The sequence below is a fragment of the Rhineura floridana genome, chromosome 1 (assembly GCF_030035675.1).
Source record: "Rhineura floridana isolate rRhiFlo1 chromosome 1, rRhiFlo1.hap2, whole genome shotgun sequence".
In the NCBI taxonomy this organism is placed as follows: domain Eukaryota; kingdom Metazoa; phylum Chordata; class Lepidosauria; order Squamata; family Rhineuridae; genus Rhineura; species Rhineura floridana.
The window spans coordinates 256,464,754-256,481,892 of NC_084480.1; the positions used below are offsets into that span (position 1 = coordinate 256,464,754).

Here is a 17,139-nt window from a genome sequence, read left to right on the forward strand (position 1 = left end):
TTTATTAAATACATTGTAGTATATCTGGAGTAGTCATCAATAAAAGTCAGAATGTATAAATTTCCACCTTGGGAGGGCATTTTCATTGGCAAACAAAGATCAGTGTGAATTAACTCTACAGGCTTTTTGGTTTTCCTCTCACTTTTCTTAGGAAATTTTGGCTTCACAGTTTTAGTTTTAATACAGCACTCACAAGTCTGTGTACAATTGTACTGTTTCATGTTAATGCCTCTTACCACATTCTCTTTTTCAAGAGCAGTAACTCTGGCAAAGCTGGCATGTCCCATTCTTCTATGCCAGGTATGTAAGCATCCAAAATCACTGGTTTCCTTGACCATATTTGCATGCATGGTTCAAAGCATTCAAGAATTAAAAGTCCATTTTTCACTTTTGCAGTGCAACTTATTACTCCTTTATTTAGAACATGACAAAATTCTCCACTCATATGGAGCTCACCTCCAAATTTCAATAATTTTGTAACACTGATTAAATTGTCTTTAAAGTCTGGAACGTATAGACAGTTTTTAAGTTCCACCAATGTCTGTCCATCTGGCACTTACATAATAATTCCACTGTCCCTATTCCTTCAGAGAAAATTTCTTGTCCAGATGCTGTCAGTAACTTTTGCCTGTGACTTTCAAAACTTTTAAACAGGTTCCTATCGATTATAATATGTGAGGTGGATCCCGAGTCAATTAAAAATCTGTTTTTACAGTCACTCTTGCCTGGATAAGACACATAGCAATAATCCTCTGGTGGAGACATCCTTTGTCTTTGTTTAAAGACTGTTTGCCTGGGGGCTTCTCTGACTTCAGCCGGCCTCTGTTTGAAGTCAGGCTTTGGAGTTTTGCATATGAAACCCCTGTTGCTGTATTTGTCTCTGCCCTTTTGTGGATTCGGGTGGTGACTCATGTGGCTATCTTTTGTTTGTTTGTTTCTCCCCACAGTAAAGTTTGCTTGCTCAGGCACAGCCTCCATTTCCTGCCTTTCCCGAAAGTCTTGGTCCTTTAAATATGATACAAGCTGACTTAGACTTTAATCAGAACTTTCCAGTATGCAGGAAATTAATTTATGATCCTGATTAAGAGAGTTTAAAAGCAGTCCTTTCTGTAGTTCTTCATCTAATACTCTGCCACATCTCTGAAGTTTAGCAACAAGTTCTATATATTTATCCAGATTGCCTCTTTCATTCATTTCTTTCAGAGAAAATAACTCTTTGTACAGAAACATGATGTGTCTCTTAGTTTTCTTGTTATAGACTCCCTGCAGCTTTTCATAAATCTCCCTTACACTGTTGCAGCCTGTACAGATATTTAATGCTTCATCTGATAGAGCAGAAATAAGCAGAGACTTTACTTTTGCGTGCTTACATCTCCATGAAGCTGTTGCGTTCGCATCCTCAGCCGAGGGTTCTCTCTCAGTCAGGATTCCTTCCAACTCTTCTCCTTCCAGGAGGACTTTAAATCTTAAATACCATAGTTCGAAGTTATCTTTTTCCAGCCTTGGAACGCATCTCTTGAGCGAAGATACTTCAGCCATCTTTTCTATCTTTGTTCTGCTTTTCTTTCTAACTTAAAGTCTCCCTTGTAAATTACAGGCAAGAACTTTTAACTTCAGCTACAGCTTGCATTCAACTAAGTTTGCTGGGCCCATAACCCTTGTTGCACTGTGTGTAATTTGTGTGCTTAATTTCATTTAAAGCAACACAACAGCAGCAGAGTAACAGCAGATGTTGAAATGTGAGTGTGCCAGTGTGTGTGTGTGTTTGCCTAAGAAAGCAGGCTTTCACCCTGCATCAGCATCACTGAGACTTGAGACTTAGTAAAATAAGAAAAGCTACTTTATTTATAGAAATACATAGTAGATAGAAAAGGCATACCTAGTTCTAACTAACTAGCCAAGTCGGAGGCATAACGCCCAGGTGCGGGAGTTAGCCCCATGCTTGGAGAGAGCAGAGACAAAGGCGTGTCTCCTCTCTCCCGGGCAGTCAGAGGACAAAGGAATGGAAAGGGCGGAAGGAGGAGGGGCAGGTAAGCTTCCCTAAATACATCACAGTCTAGCAACAGAAGGAAGTCAGTCAGAGCATCACAGGTAAAGGTAAAAAAGCCTATCCATCTGGAGGATCCTAGCTCTATCTTCCCTCTGGAGCACAAACAAAAGAACAAAACAGGAGTTGCTCTTGCCCCACTTCCAACATTTACAACATGTTAAAAAACCCGACAACCATAGCATAAAAACATTTAAAATACAATAAAAATAAAGGTCAACTGTTGTGAAAAAAGCACTGTGATGAAATCATCTAATTAACCTTGTTTTAAAATGTGTTGTTATGACATAGTTAATGGAATGCTAGGAGGTGTGGATGATGTAAGACTGCCAGGTGGGAGGAGGAGAATGAGCGAGAGTTCCAAGTGAGTTTTTGTCTGTTGGTGGGGACAAGGATTAGAAGGGTTAGGGTGTGCTTCTTTGAGGGATAGGATTGGGAGGTGATGAGGGAGGATTTTATTAAGATTAGAGGGGTAGAGTAGGTAGGGTGGATAGGGACTTTAACACTATTTCTAATATTTAACATCTTGTAATTAATAAAGTTTTTTTTCATTCAAACTCCTGTGTGTCAGCTTGGTCATGCATGCTACCAGAACAGGGACCAATTCAATACCATACCTATACCTACACCACTCCTGCTATCAGTGAACACCAGTGGTTACCTTTTGAGGAGAAAGGTGGTGGGCTGAAGCTTGTGGTTCAGAGAGTATATCTGATCCAGGCTGAAGCAGATGTCCTATGGGGGATTTCCTGATCCAAGTGTGGGGTATCAGGAGGTAGAATTCCAGAGAGGCGTGGGGGTAGACATCACAAGCATCTTCTTAATTGCCTGCATCTTCTTAATTGCCTGCAGAATAGAAAGGTTTTCAGCAGGAGTTTAAAAGCTGAAACAGCTTGTTTCAGCCTGTACGTTAATGCTAGAAGCCTCCAAACCAAGATGGGACAACTGGAGTGCTTGGTCTTAGAGGAGAGCATTGATATAGTGAGTATAATGGAGACCTGGTGGAATGGAGAAAAACAGTGGGATACGGTTATCCCTGGATATAAACTATATCGGAAGGACAGGGAAGGACGTATTGGTGGCAGTGTCACCCTATACGTGAAAGAAGGCATTGAATCCAGCAAGCTCAAAACCCCAAAAGAGGCGGACTCCTCCACAGAATCGTTGTGGGTGGTGATACCATGCCCCAGGAGCGATTTATTACTGGGAACAATCTATCGTCCCCCTGATCAAAATGCTCAGGGAGACCTGGAGTGGAGATATGAAATTGAGGAAGTATCTAAACTAGGAAATATAGTAGTAATGGGTGACTTCAACTACCCGGACATAGACTGGCCTCATATGTGTTCCAGTCATGACAAAGAAGCAACATTTCTAGATATTCTAAATGACTATTCCCTAGACCAGTTGGTCATGGAACCGACCAGAGGGACAGCAACCCTGGACTTAATCCTCAATGGGGACCGGGACCTGGTGCGAGATGTAAGTGTTGTCAAACCGATTGGGAGCAATGACCATAGTGCTATTAAATTAAACATACATGTAAATGGCCAATTGCCAAGAAAATCCAACACGGTCACATTTGACTTCAAAAGAGGAAACTTCACAAAAATGAGGGGAGTGGTAAAAAGAAAGCTGAAAAACAAAGTCCAGAGGGTCACATCACTCGAAAATGCTTGGAAGTTGTTTAAAAACACTATATTAGAAGCTCAACTGGAGTGCATACCGCAGATCAGAAAAGGTACCACCAGGGCCAAGAAGATGCCAGCATGGTTAACAAGCAAAGTCAAGGAAGCTCTTAGAGGCAAAAAGTCTTCCTTCAGAAAATGGAAGTCTTGTCCGAATGAAGAAAATAAAAAGGAACACAAACTCTGGCAAAAGAAATGCAAGAAGACAATAAGGGATGCTAAAAAAGAATTTGAGGAGCACATTGCTAAGAACATAAAAAGCAACAACAAAAAATTCTATAAATACATTCAAAGCAGGAGACCATCTAGGGAGGCGATTGGACCCTTGGATGATAAGGGAGTCAAAGGTGTACTAAAGAACGATAAGAAGATTGCAGAGATTTTGCATCTGTCTTCACAGTGGAAGATATAGGGCAGATCCCTGAACCTGAACTAACATTTGCAGGAAGGGATTCTGAGGAACTGAGACAAATAGTGGTAATGAGAGAGGAAGTTCTAGGCTTAATGGACAATATAAAAACTGACAAATCACCGGGCCCGGATGGCATCCACCCGAGAGTTCTCAAAGAACTCAAATGTGAAATTGCTAACTAAAATATGTAACTTGTCCCTCAGGTTCTCCTCCATGCCTGAGGACTGGAAAGTCGCAAATGTAACACCAATCTTCAAAAAGGGATCCAGGGGGGATCCCGGAAATTACAGGCCAGTTAGCTTAACTTCTGTCCCTGGAAAACTGGTAGAAAGTATTATTAAAGCTAGATTAACTAAGCACATAAAAGAACAAGCCTTGCTGAAGCAGAGCCAGAATGGCTTCTGCAAGGGAAAGTCCTGTCTCAGTCACCTATTAGAATTCTTTGAGAATTCACTCAGTTTGGAGAGGTCTTTTTGGAGCTCTTCGCAATCCTTTTTGTTTTAACAACCCTGAACAATTTAGTATCGTCAGCAAACTTGGCCACTTCACTGCTCACTCCTAACCGTAGGTCATTAATGAACAAGCTGAAAAGTACAGGTCCTAATAGTGATCCTTGAGGGACTTCACTTTTTACAGCCCTCCATTGGGAGAACTGTCCCTTTATTCCTACTCTCTGCTTTCTGCTTCTTAACCAATTCCTTATCCACAAGAGGACCTCTCCTCTTATTCCATGACTGCTAAGCTTCCTCAGAAGTCTTTGGTGAGGTACCTTGTCAAACACTTTTTGAAAGTCTAAGTACACTATGTCCACTGGATCACCTCTATCTATATGCTTGTTGACACTCTCAAAGAATTCTAATAGGTTACTGAGACAGGACTTTCCCTTGTAGAAGCCATGCTGGCTCTGCTTCAGCAAGGCTTGTTCTTCTATGTGCTTAGTTAATCTAGCTTTAATAATACTTTCTACCATGAGGGAAGGTTGCAGCATTTGGGGCTTTTTAGTTTAGAGAAAAGGCAGGTCAGAGGAGACATGATAGAAGTGTATCATGCATGGCATTGAGAAAGTGGATAGAGAAAAGTTTTTCTCCCTCTCTCATAATACTAGAACTCGTGGACATTCAAAGAATGTTGGAAGATTCAGGACAGACAAAAGGAAGTACTTCTTTACTCAGCGCATAGTTAAACTATGGAATTTGCTCCCACAAGATGCAGTAATGGCCACCAGCTTGGATGGCTTTCAAAGAAGATTAGACAAATTCATGGAGGACAGGGCTATCAATGGCTACTAGCCATGATGGCTGTGCTCTGCCACCCTAATCAGAGGCAGCATGCTTCTGAAAACCAGTTGCCGGAAGCCTCAGGAGGGGAGAGTGTTCTTGCACTCAGGGGAGAGTGTTCTTGCACTCAGGTCCTGCTTGCGGGCTTCCCCCAGGCACCTGGTTGGCCACTGTGAGAACAGGATGCTGGACTAGATGGGCCACTGGCCTGATCCAGCAGGCTCTTCTTATGCCCTTATGTTCTTAAGGTGCCTGCTGAATCTCTGTTGCCAGAGCATTCTAGAGAACTGGGCCAATAATACTGAAGGCTCAATTTTGTCTTGATATTAAATGAGCCTTGTCAACTCAGGGGATGACCAAAGTCTCTCCTGCAGATGATCCAGGAATTGGGCATGGCTGGTTTGCTAGGAGGATCCTGAACAAGAGCACTCAGTACTGCAAAATCCCACTTCTGTCTTTTCAGAACTATTTGAGTAACCATTCAGTGCTTTTGTTTGCCGCCCTGGGCTCCTGCTGGGAGGAAGGGCAGGATATAAATAAATAAATAATATAGAACTAGATAGACCTCTGCAGTCTTCCAGTAAACTTGTATCAGCTTTTTGTAGTTGTTAGGGTTAATTGCAAAGTGCCCCATCAACCCTGTCAAAGTGGATGGCCAGATATCCCAGACAGATACTGCTTCAGTTCAAAGGGTTAAGCCATCCCTTAACCTTGTAGAGAAGCTTCAGATCCTTGGAAGAAAACCAAAGATCATTCCTCCTTCAACTGTCTCTCCTCCTTTAAAAACCAAACCAAACCAAACCACCATGTATTATGGGGATGAATAGTCATATCAATCTTCTTTATAAAAAGCGGCAAGTAGCCTGAAGATAGAAATCCTGGCACTGGGGATGGGTGGGACGGAGACATACAGCAAGAACAAAGCCTGAGGCATCCAAATACGCATCCTCTATCTTCACCTAGTTAGCAGCAGCAAGCCACCAGCGCAATAATTCTCCTCACAGGGGTAATTAATAGCTCGCCGCCTCACACAAGGAGGGCGGTATCATCTGCCAGCAGTTTTCCCGTGTGCTTAAGCAAGCTTTCCTCCCTCTCCTCAATTCCTGCTTAATTCCTTTTCAGCCTCACAGTCCTTGAAAGGGGTGTATTATTAGTATCGCACGGCATAACCAACCTTTCCAAAAACGGGTGAGAGAGAGAGAGAGAGAGAGAGATATTGCAGTAGCAGCTTATTAGTAAAGGGCACAAGCAGGAAAGAATCAGAAAGACGAGGCGGGCAGCAGCGTTGGTTATTGGCTCCATGCCTGCCGTTTATTTATGCAGGTGGTTTCTTTTCTAATCAACTGTCTTTTAATTGGAAAACACTGAACGCGCGAGGGAGGGAGCGAGAAAAAATCCCCATCCTGAAGCTCCTTCGCCTTTCCCTATGGTGACGCCGCGAAGGGGGGCGGGTAGATGCGGTTGGAATCAAGAAGTAAGCCATGTGACATCAAACGGCCGCAGCCAATCAGGGAAAAGGAGTTTGTCTTTCTGCCCCTTTTCTTCAGCGCAAGTAAAGCATTTTTCTAGTGAGAGAGGGCGATGGTCGTTACGTGTTTTTGAGGCATTGATGAAACTTTCAACTTTCTGAAATGGTTACGGATTTTTTTTTTATTTAAATATTTTGAAAGGTCTCTCCTTTGCTTATCCGTGCAATGCCAAAACAAAAAAGACCCAGCAAAACCCATCCATGTGAAACATACACACAAGAACGCACAAAAGAGCAAATGGGCTTGTTACAGCTTTGCTCGTCAGGCCCGTATCACGGTGCAATAGGAGTCAAACGCAACATAGTCGGATTGGGTGGGAGGGTGGCGGCGGCGGCTGGCGGGCGGGAGAGAGAGGGGGGAGTATCTCAGCTCTTATATTTCCAGAATCACAGGAGTCTTTTTCTCCGGTTAGTGAAACTTACGGGTTTGAGGAGGATGGGATTGCAAGGCACGGGAAAGTGCGCGCTCCCCCCCACCCCTTCAAATCCTGGTCTGACTGCAATACTTAAATCTTGTGGCATCTCGAGGATCCCTCTTGTTCCTATAACGCTGTCACGGTTTTTGCCAGCTTTTTAAGTCCAGGTTTTTGATTGGCACTACAGTACATGTCACCCGCTGTGAGACACTCCTGAGGTAAAACTCCCACCGATATTTTTCGGCGATGTTTGAACTATGCCTGGAATGCCTTTGTCCTAATTCCAGACGTTCAGAGGCTGGCCTGCTGGGTTACTGGTGAGGGAAAGGGCCGGCACTCTGCATACGTTCGACCTTGGGGACTGAAAAGTGTCGGCGAGGTGAAAATTGGGCTTAAGTTACTTTCCACGATTCGCCCCAACTGTTCACCCCATTACTTATAAATAATAACTTGGGAAAGAAGTCCCATTAAATTAGTGGGATTAGCTGACAGCATAGACTGCGCTGCACAGAGACCAGTTTTAACACTGGGAAGCGGGGCGAAAAGGAAGAGGGGCTGGTGGTGATCGGTAACCCAGACCCAATTCTTTATGTACTCTAAAAACTTGCTATTAAACTCGGTTTAGCGCTTCTGGCTCTTGGATAGTCCAGCTCTCCTGCCCCCGCCCTCGGCGGAAGCGAAGAAATGTCAAATTACCCTCGTCTCTTTCTTCTCTTCTTGGCCCCGCAGAAAACAAAAGCCGGACGTCCACTGAAAAGGGGAGAGCCACAACTTTGTGCAACACGTGTTCGTTGAAACCGTGCACGGAAGTCATGAGCTTGCTTTGTTCTTAATACTTATTTGTCTATTAATTATGTGAATATTTCCGATCACTGTGGGTCACTTTTTTTCTTTTGTTTTTTCTAGGTTAGCGATTCTCTTATTAGCTTCCTGCTTGGGCAGCTAGATCTCTACTTATTACGATCTGGTTAGGACCGAGAAGGATCTATGCCCAGCATTTGGGGCGGCGACAGGAATACGCGGGCGGATCATTTAAAATAGTATCGAGAATGAGAGGCTGCAGACATTAACCACAGAATCCACGTTCTGATTTCCGATGGATGGCGCCCAGTTTCCAAAGAGACAGCGTGGTCGGGAACTTCGCTTCCGTCCCATCACCATCTCTCTCTTTCTCCCGGTAGGGATCGGTTTGGAAAGGGCCCTGAGCCTTCCGGATCGTCTTGCCTAAGCGCCTGCTCCACTTGCAGAGGCTAAAAAGGCATGTCTAAACAACGAGCCGGCGAGCGCTGAGATTTCCGCGTCGCCGATCGAAGGGAAAGCACCGAGAGCGACCGGCCAGTGGAAGGAAGCGAGGCGGGAGATGTACTGAGCCACTTGGCTCTTTGGCTACAGGTCTACGCCCGCAGGCATGGACACCGCCTCTAGGCTGGGCAGCCAGTAAGATGAAGGGTCTCTAGACCGGCTTGTTCCTCTTTGCTACTGAAAGGGCGATCCTCGCTGCAGCCTATTCGCTCACCCTCCGGCTCTTTTCTCTCTCTTTTGAATGGACGCCGCAAAGTAGCCTCTCTTCTCTCTTCTCCCTCCCCCATGCAGCTACAAGCGGTGGTTGTAGATTCCCTTCTCTCGCTAGTTTGGAGATCTCCGCAGCGACTTCAAGCCGATCCCTTTTGAAACCTCAAGAGTGTAACTTGCGCTTTCATGCAATGGGCGCTACGAGCAGAAGCGAGGGGGCTAGCGCCTTTCCCCGACGCTTCCCTTAACTGAGTGAATTGGAAATATTTGGGAAATAAGTTTCCGGAGGCGGTTCGGGGACTTAAAAGTCCGGCGTTTCAGCGAGGGCGAACATGTCAGTAAGTAAGTGTTTCTGGTGATAGTCTCTAGCCTGCCTCTGCTGTGATTTGATTTTTTAAACATAATCATTGCGATAATAATAATATTCCTGTTATGCTGTGTTGGGAGCTAGCAGGGGGAGGAGGGTGCAGTCACTATTAAGTGCAGTTCTACATTTTGGGTGGGTGGTCTTACTGTCGTTTCATTTGCAAGAGGTTCCGTTGCAGTACACCATCTGTCCATCTCTGAAACACATTATAGATGCTTCTGTTTCAATGCTTAGGTACCTGAGTGTTGATTTGACAAGTAGTACCAGATCCACGGTCACAGCTGAACTAAGAGCACAAATGTGCCTTCTCTGTCGTTTTGCTATTAGTTCTTCAGGTAAATGTGAAGTCTTTTGTAAAAGTCTTCGTCCAGCAGCCCTTGAATGTCTGCTGTATTGCTTCAGTAATACAGCGTGTGCTACTGAAACCCAAAGGAGCTGTAATTTCCATAATTTGGATCGCTTTCTTCCTGATACCATTCTAGAATATATTCTTATATGCAGCTGGTGTGCTGTGTGTGTTCTTGCCTCTAGAACTACTTACCCTTCCTAAGGGTCACTGTGGAGTTCGAAATCTGTCACAAAACAGCAGCCACATCATCCGTGATTTCAGTTTAGTGTATGAATAATGTTGAGTAGGTGTCTGATTCTAATATTTTTAATTTGTGTGTTTTAAAAATACCACATAGTTTTCTCAGGCCTAAGGAATTGTAATATTTATCTTGAAACTCATCAGTGTGGCAAGCCTGTCACATTGAAAACATTTCCACTTGTCCCACTCAGCACAATTAATGAATGAGCCAGCAATCTTTTTACATTGCCCTTGCTTTGCATTCTGCTTTAACCTGAAAGGTTTGTAGAGTAAGAGCTATTATGCAGATTTATTGGCAATCATGGACATTTGTTTCCTAGCTTGATCTGTTCCAGTAAGTGTACTAAGATTAGCAGCATGTGTGGCTTGGGGGGGGGGGAGAGGTTTTCTTCAGTTGTCTTGCAGAAATGAACTTCGTCACACCAAATATTATATTGTGGCAAGGACTGGGAATGCATGCAAGGATATCTTGATGTATCCTGTGGAAAACTAAAAGAAAATGGAAGTGTCAGGTTTGTAGCTTTTTCTGGCCAAGGAGGTTGCCCAGTAGTCTGAATAAAAGAAATGCCATAGAATAAAAGAAATGCCATAGAACTCTGAGCGGCAGTTCAATTTTGGGTTTGGATAATAGTTTCAATACAGTGCAAATATATTATAGAATGATATTTTAACTGAAGTTCACTATGTTTTAGCGCATTTGGATTGCTGTAACTTCCTTGGGGCAGGGATCTATATGCACTACTCTGTATAGTGCCATATTCACTGATGTTGCTGGAATAATAATAATATTGTAGAGCATTGCTCATTTAAATCAGTTCATAGTGTAAGACCCAAATAAGCTACCCTTCGACGAGGTAATGTGATACCTGGAAGGTTACCTGGGGGAAAAATAGTACATGTATGTTAGCTGTGTGAATGCATTTCCCTAATGGCACCAGCAAGGATAATATTTCTGACATTATTAAGATGCGCAGTAAGACTGGTGGGACAATAATTTCTACCTGCTGTAACTGCCTGCCAGGTTAGTCTTCTGGTTAAAGGCAAGTTTCTTCTTCTGTATTGGCAATACAATCTGCCTCTGAACCACACATATGGACTTATTGTAGCAGTTCCCCATACAATGGCAGAGGGGCAGTCGTTCACTAAAATGTCTGCAGAAGACTGTTTATAAAACACTAAGACATGCCTGGAGGTTGGGATTTCTTTAGAGTGGTCCCCTTTTATAAGCAGAAATGTCTTATAATAGCTGGATAGATAGATGATTTTTGGGAAATCAAGTGTCCTAATAGACTGCATATTTTGTTTTCTGTCCTCATCTAATTCTGTAGTTTAACCTAATACTGTCATGATAAACAATTGTCTTAATGTGTGGAGGAAGGGGGGCACACAATCTGGTGACTGATAATTTTTCTTTTGCAGCACATTGTACTGTTTCCCGGTAGACAAACTAATGAGATCTTCTTTTATAGAATTATTTCAGCTACTATAAAAATCAAAGGAAAACGTGTAGGACCATAAGCAGAAAAATATATATTCCAAATCCATAGTCTGGCAATGTCTTTTTTGGGGCCACCCAAAATATCACAAAATAATAAGCATGTTTTTGAGATCTCCAGGACTTTTCATCAGGCTGGATGTTAAACAAGGGAGGGAAGAGAAGGAGCGTCCAGCCTGATAAAGTAGTCTGGAGAATCAAGTACTATAGTTTATCCCTCCCCCATGCCCTGTTTCTGGCTAAGTAGTTGGATGATTTTTTCTGCTTTTGGGACTGAAGTAGTTTTTCATTATTATTTTTATTATTTTGTCCCACTATAGTGCAAACCAACTTTCACTCTTCTCAGTAGCCTCTTAGTAACCTCCCATTTCTGCTGTCCTTATGCTGGCAGTAATTAAAATTGTTTAATTCTGATCTCTAGAGAAGTGTGTGCTGCTCATACACATTGTAAGTAATTCCTTATATTAGGTTCATATTGCCTTATAATTGCAAAATGTGAAGAGTAACTTGTAGCACAATCCTATCCCTGTCTGCTCATAAGTAAGTCCTATTGAATTTAGTGGATTTTACTCCTGGGTAAGTGGGGTTAGGATTGCAAGCTAAGATTTAAAGTATTATAATGCTTGTGTTAATCTCAGTGCTTTCAATATAGATGCATTTAATTGATTAAAAAATCTATTGCTCTGGGCCACTTTTTTGTTAGGCCTGTTTTATGGACACTTTGGGAACAAACACAGGACAGATCCAATATGGAACACATTGAATGATGATAGATGTATGTTGCCCATAAGGTATATTAATTCTGCTCAATCATTTTTATAATACTTGATATGTTTCACATTTCTTGTTGTGCTTGAATAATGTATGCATTACAAGGAAGTTGCCGATTAAATGCTTAACCAGGTAAACATGACAGGCACCTGATCTTTAAAGCAGAGATCATCAGTGCTCGATTTGGAAGCAGGTATGTGTGTCATCACAGAAGCTAAGGTGGAAGATAGGATAGGTCATCCCTCAGCTAGGGGAACAATGCAGTGGCTGCTTTAGGGAACTATGTCTGTACTTACCCTTTTAAAGGCCTTCTTTTAAAAACAGGCAACCCTATGCCTGTTTATTCAGAAGTAAGACCCATTGAGTTAAATGGGACTTACTCCCAGGTAAGTGTGACCTGGATTGTAGCCTTAATTGGCTTGTATAATTTGCTAGTATTAATGGCATGGTACCAATGATTTTGCTGTAGATGCCCTGAAAATTCTGCTGGCTTCCATTGACACACATTTCCAACTTTTCTATCACCACGTATATATCTAATATATACTATCAGGTATTTTTTAAAAAAAACGCTTTTTAAAAGACAAGAGTTAAGATGCATACAGGTTTATTTATGCACTCCAAACATGGAAGCTGTGAGTTAAGGCAACCCATACATCATGTAAGCAGTTAACATATTCTGTAGTCTCACATATTGTGCTTGCTTATCATTTAGCCAAACTTCCCCATGGTCTTACACCTTCATCCTCTGCAACAGGAACAACCCTGAAGCTCAAGACACAATGACGGCAATGGCCATCTGCGCTGTACACTGACCTTCTATTTTTTTGTATATGCTTAATTTTGGTTAGAGACAGCTAAATTAGAGTGACAGGCTGTGGTGAGGGGATGTTGATAGATGGAGGATAAGAGAGGGACACAAGTCAACATGGGTAGAGGGGAGATGGTGTTTGGGCATTGGGGCTGTCTGTATCATGAGGAGACACAAGTCAGTAAGAGAAAGGAGAAGGCAACTCTTGTGTATGTGAAAGACTGCTGACAGATTATGGAAATTAAGCCTGGGTGCAGTTTCCATGATTTTGGGTGCATGAGTAAATCTGCAAGGACCTTAACTCTTTACTTCAAAGAATGTTGTTGTTTTTTAATTGCCAAGTTGTCTTGTTTTTTTTTGAAAAGGATACTCACCGAATTGTATTAAATGAACCATTTTAGACGTGAAAAAAGTGCCCTGTAACAGATTTTTATGGGGTTGTCCTTTCACTGTTTTACAGAATTCTTTCTTGCCCCTCTGTTTTTTACCAGGCTCTTTTCTTGCACTCCCCCAGATTGCTGCTCTCCCGCTCCCAATCTCTTGTCACAGTAGCAGCTGCAAGCCTCATGCTCACTCTCATGGCAGCCAACTTTGTTGTGGGAAAGAGTAAATCAGGCATTGAGCATGGGTTGCAATTAGGGATGCTGGAGAATTCCAGTGAAAATGGAAATAGAATAAGAAACTGCCATTGTTTGCTTATTCATCCCATGTCCAGAATAGAAACAAATCCATTAGATATGATTGGTATTTGCTGAAGTTTTCAGTCTGCACAGAATTGATTACATCCCCCACCCTTTGCATTGTGTTTTCTTTGCATTGAAATGAGTGGTGTGGAATAATGTAATGATAACATAATTAATTACTTAACATTTTGCCATACTGGACAATGAGGTGAGTAACATAATTTTGTTAGAAACTGAACTGCAGCAGCATGCAAGCAGCGCTGCATGTGGCAGTTACAGGATGGAACAGAAATCAATGACTTCTTACATCTCTAGTTGCAATATTTGTCCTTATTTACAGCAATAGGGACTTCAAAAGGCAATAACATTATGAGGGCAAACAGTCATAGAGAGCAGGAAATTGCATAAGAAAGAAAGTTGTTTAAGCTCCACTATTTCTCAGTATATCTGTCTGAAATTGCGATGGCTGATGACTCTCATCACATAGGTCCTACTTGCCAAGTTTCAAAAAACATTTTATTAACATTTAATACATTCTGATTTTATAATGGGGGAATACACTTTGTCCCATCTGGTTTAACTGTATATTATTATTATTATTATTATTATTATTATTATTATTATTATTTATACCCTGCCTCTCCGCCAAAGGCCCTCAAGGCGGCTTACAAAAATCACAAATATAAAAATACAATATAAAATAGATCAATAAAACAATACAATTTACAAAATACAATTTACAAAGGTTAAATTACTGCTCAACTTATAGTTGAGTACCTGCAGCAGTACTGGCTAAGGGTAGCCTCCACCTCTGAACCAGAAGTTCTGTTCATGGCCAGTTCATGGATTCATTTCATTGGGGGAGTGACAGAGGCCAGAAACCCACAACAGTCCAAAAAGGCAAGACACAAGCTAGTGCATTCATACTGGGTCCACACGGAAGTCATTCACCTGTTGACGGGAGCTTCATCATCACCACTTTTTCCTTGGGCTCTTGAATTGTGTCTGGGACTGAAACAGGTTTGATACCCAAGTTCGGCTCCATTTCATTTAAGGAGGAGTTCTCTTGCTGCCGAGAGAAGTTTCGTTCGGCTGCTGAACAGCAGTGGGCCATCGTTTTGCCAGTCCTCTGCAGCCCTTTGCCGTGCAGATATACCTTGAGCCTTCTAATGGAACCCACCTTGGATAATGGCACTCAATGAGAGTTTCAGAAGTCAGCTGTGGTGAGACTGGCAATTTCTGGCTTGTAAAGCAAAAGGTTTCTGTAGACCACAGTGTCTGGAGTCAGCTGGACCTGGGACCCACACTGCTGCAAGGCCACTGCAAAAACAACCATATCTTTTTCAATACTCGTATAAGGGCAGCTTCCCAGAGACAGATCAGTTGCTTTCACCAGCTGCTGCATAGCAATTTTCTCCACCACCACAACAACTTGGGATTTGCTGCATTTTACATTCACCCAGTAAGGACCAGTTTGCAGAGCTCACTGAGGCTGCATAGAAGGAGATGGCATTCCTGTATGAATCCTAAATGGGGCTGGTATCACCCCACTAATGAAACTGTATAGGCAGTACCCCTCTATAATGACTTTCCACATAATGTGCATTGAGTTTTAATTAATTTGATGCATTATCTGTTTCCATTGTAACCTGTCTTTGCATTTCTGATTTGTTTGCTGCTGACATATGCAAATTCTATTTTTTTTATGGTATGCCATCTATTTCTTTGGCTTCAAAGATGAAATGCCAGCTTTCATGTACTGAAAAGTAGGACAATACAGCTTGAGACAAATATGCTATTGCACCTCTGTGAGGGTATTATCCAGTGTGTGGAGGTGATAGCTTTTGTAGCAGTAGGCTTGAGGTCACTTGCATTTTGGGAATTTTTTTTGCTTGATATTAAGTTGTACATAAGGCTCAAAATCAGTGCTGGCACCAGCTTGCCCCAGGCCTGCGGTGCTGTAGCCCAACCTCCCCATACAAGTGACATGGGGCTGATAAGCCCACCTGTCTGTTTCACTTCCCTGTCTGGGATCTTGCTAAACCTAATTGTTCCTTCAGCATGATGACAAGGTGTCTGCACCACACATAGCCTCTGATTGTTCCTGTAACTCACTTGCCTCAGTTTGAAGATGCATAACACATAATCAAGGAACAACTTAACTCATGAAAGAGTGGCAAAACCTGTTTCAATTCAAGCAAGCCTTCCATTTTTTAAAGTTCATGAAGCTCAAAGGAAAAAAAAATATAACTGGAAGTTATGGGTTTTCCAGACACAGATTATGGTGATAGGTCACAGTTCCCATATCACAGTTGTAAGAATGGAAACTTAGGAATTCTATCAGTTATTTTCTATGTTAAATTAATGTATTTTGAATGAAGAAACAATTCTGAAACATGTTACTTGCATTTAGAAAATAATTACAAGATGTGGCAGAAGCCTTTTATAACATGCCTTATAATAAGTTGTCATTTCATGCTTGAGTATAAACATTCATTAGATGATAGTGAAACAAGCTGCTAGTTAGCACTGGATGTAGACTACATTGTTTTAAGTGAGCATATTTTAATACCAGATGCAGCAATCTCCCAAAAAGTATGGTTTCTAACTTTAAAAATGTGCATGGGATTATCTCCCATGAAACATCAGGCCACTCCTCATCCAACATGTATTGCAGTTAATCTGCAAGCAAACATGAGACACATTGGCATGGAACCCTCTGTCACGGCACTTCACGTCTAGCCCTTGTTCATATTTGCTAAAGGGAATACATAGCTATTTAGATGGAGTACAGCTTTTCTAAAAAATGACATTTCTAAGTACATTCTAAGGGTGCTTGAAAATGAAGGGATGTATGAGTTTATAGGCGACTGATGATCTGGATCAGTGTGAGTGACTCACAATCTAGACCAGCCTTTCCCAACCAGTGTGCCTCCAGATGTTGTTGGACCACAACTCCCATCAGCCTCAGCCAGCATTGCCAATGGTCAGGAAAGATGGGAATAATAATAATAATAATAATAATAAATTTAATTTTTGTGTCGCCTATCTGGCCGAAACCACTCTAGGCGACGTACAACATTAAAGTTCAAATACAATATAAATACATAATAAAATACAGTGCAGTCAACAATAATCATTTTAAAAGCAGCAGTACAGAACAGTTTAGGGCTATCAATAGACAGTTTTAAAACAATATAAAGAAATTAGCCCACCCCGGGGATCCCAAAGGCCTGTCCAAAGAGCCATGTTTTCAAGGCTCGGCGAAATGTATCTAGGGAAGGGGCATGGCGAAGATCGAATGGGAGGGAGTTCCAGAGAGTGGGGGCCGCCACTGAGAATGCCTTCTCTCTAGTCCCCACCAACCTAGCTGTTTTCGTTGGTGGGACGGAGAGAAGGCCCTGTGTGGCTGATCTGGTCGGGCGGCTTAGTTGGTGGTACTGGAGGTGCTCCTTCAGGTAAACTGGGCCGAGACCGTATAGGGATTTAAAGGTTAAGACCAACACCTTGAATTGGGCCCGGAAAACAACTGGAAGCCAATGT

General features: G+C 42.2%; 1 protein-coding gene across 5 annotated transcripts in view; it reads left to right on the forward strand.

Annotated features, from left to right (window-relative positions):
* Positions 1–8,619: 8,619 nt before the first annotated feature.
* The window catches only part of SNTG1 (syntrophin gamma 1), a 468,099-nt gene continuing 459,579 nt past the window's right edge, over positions 8,620–17,139 (forward strand). For all 5 annotated transcript variants that reach the window (XM_061598525.1, XM_061598581.1, XM_061598554.1 and 2 more), the window contains exon 1: positions 8,620–9,222. The gene's annotated coding sequence lies outside the window, so the exon portion shown is untranslated. The remainder of the gene's footprint in view (positions 9,223–17,139) is intronic.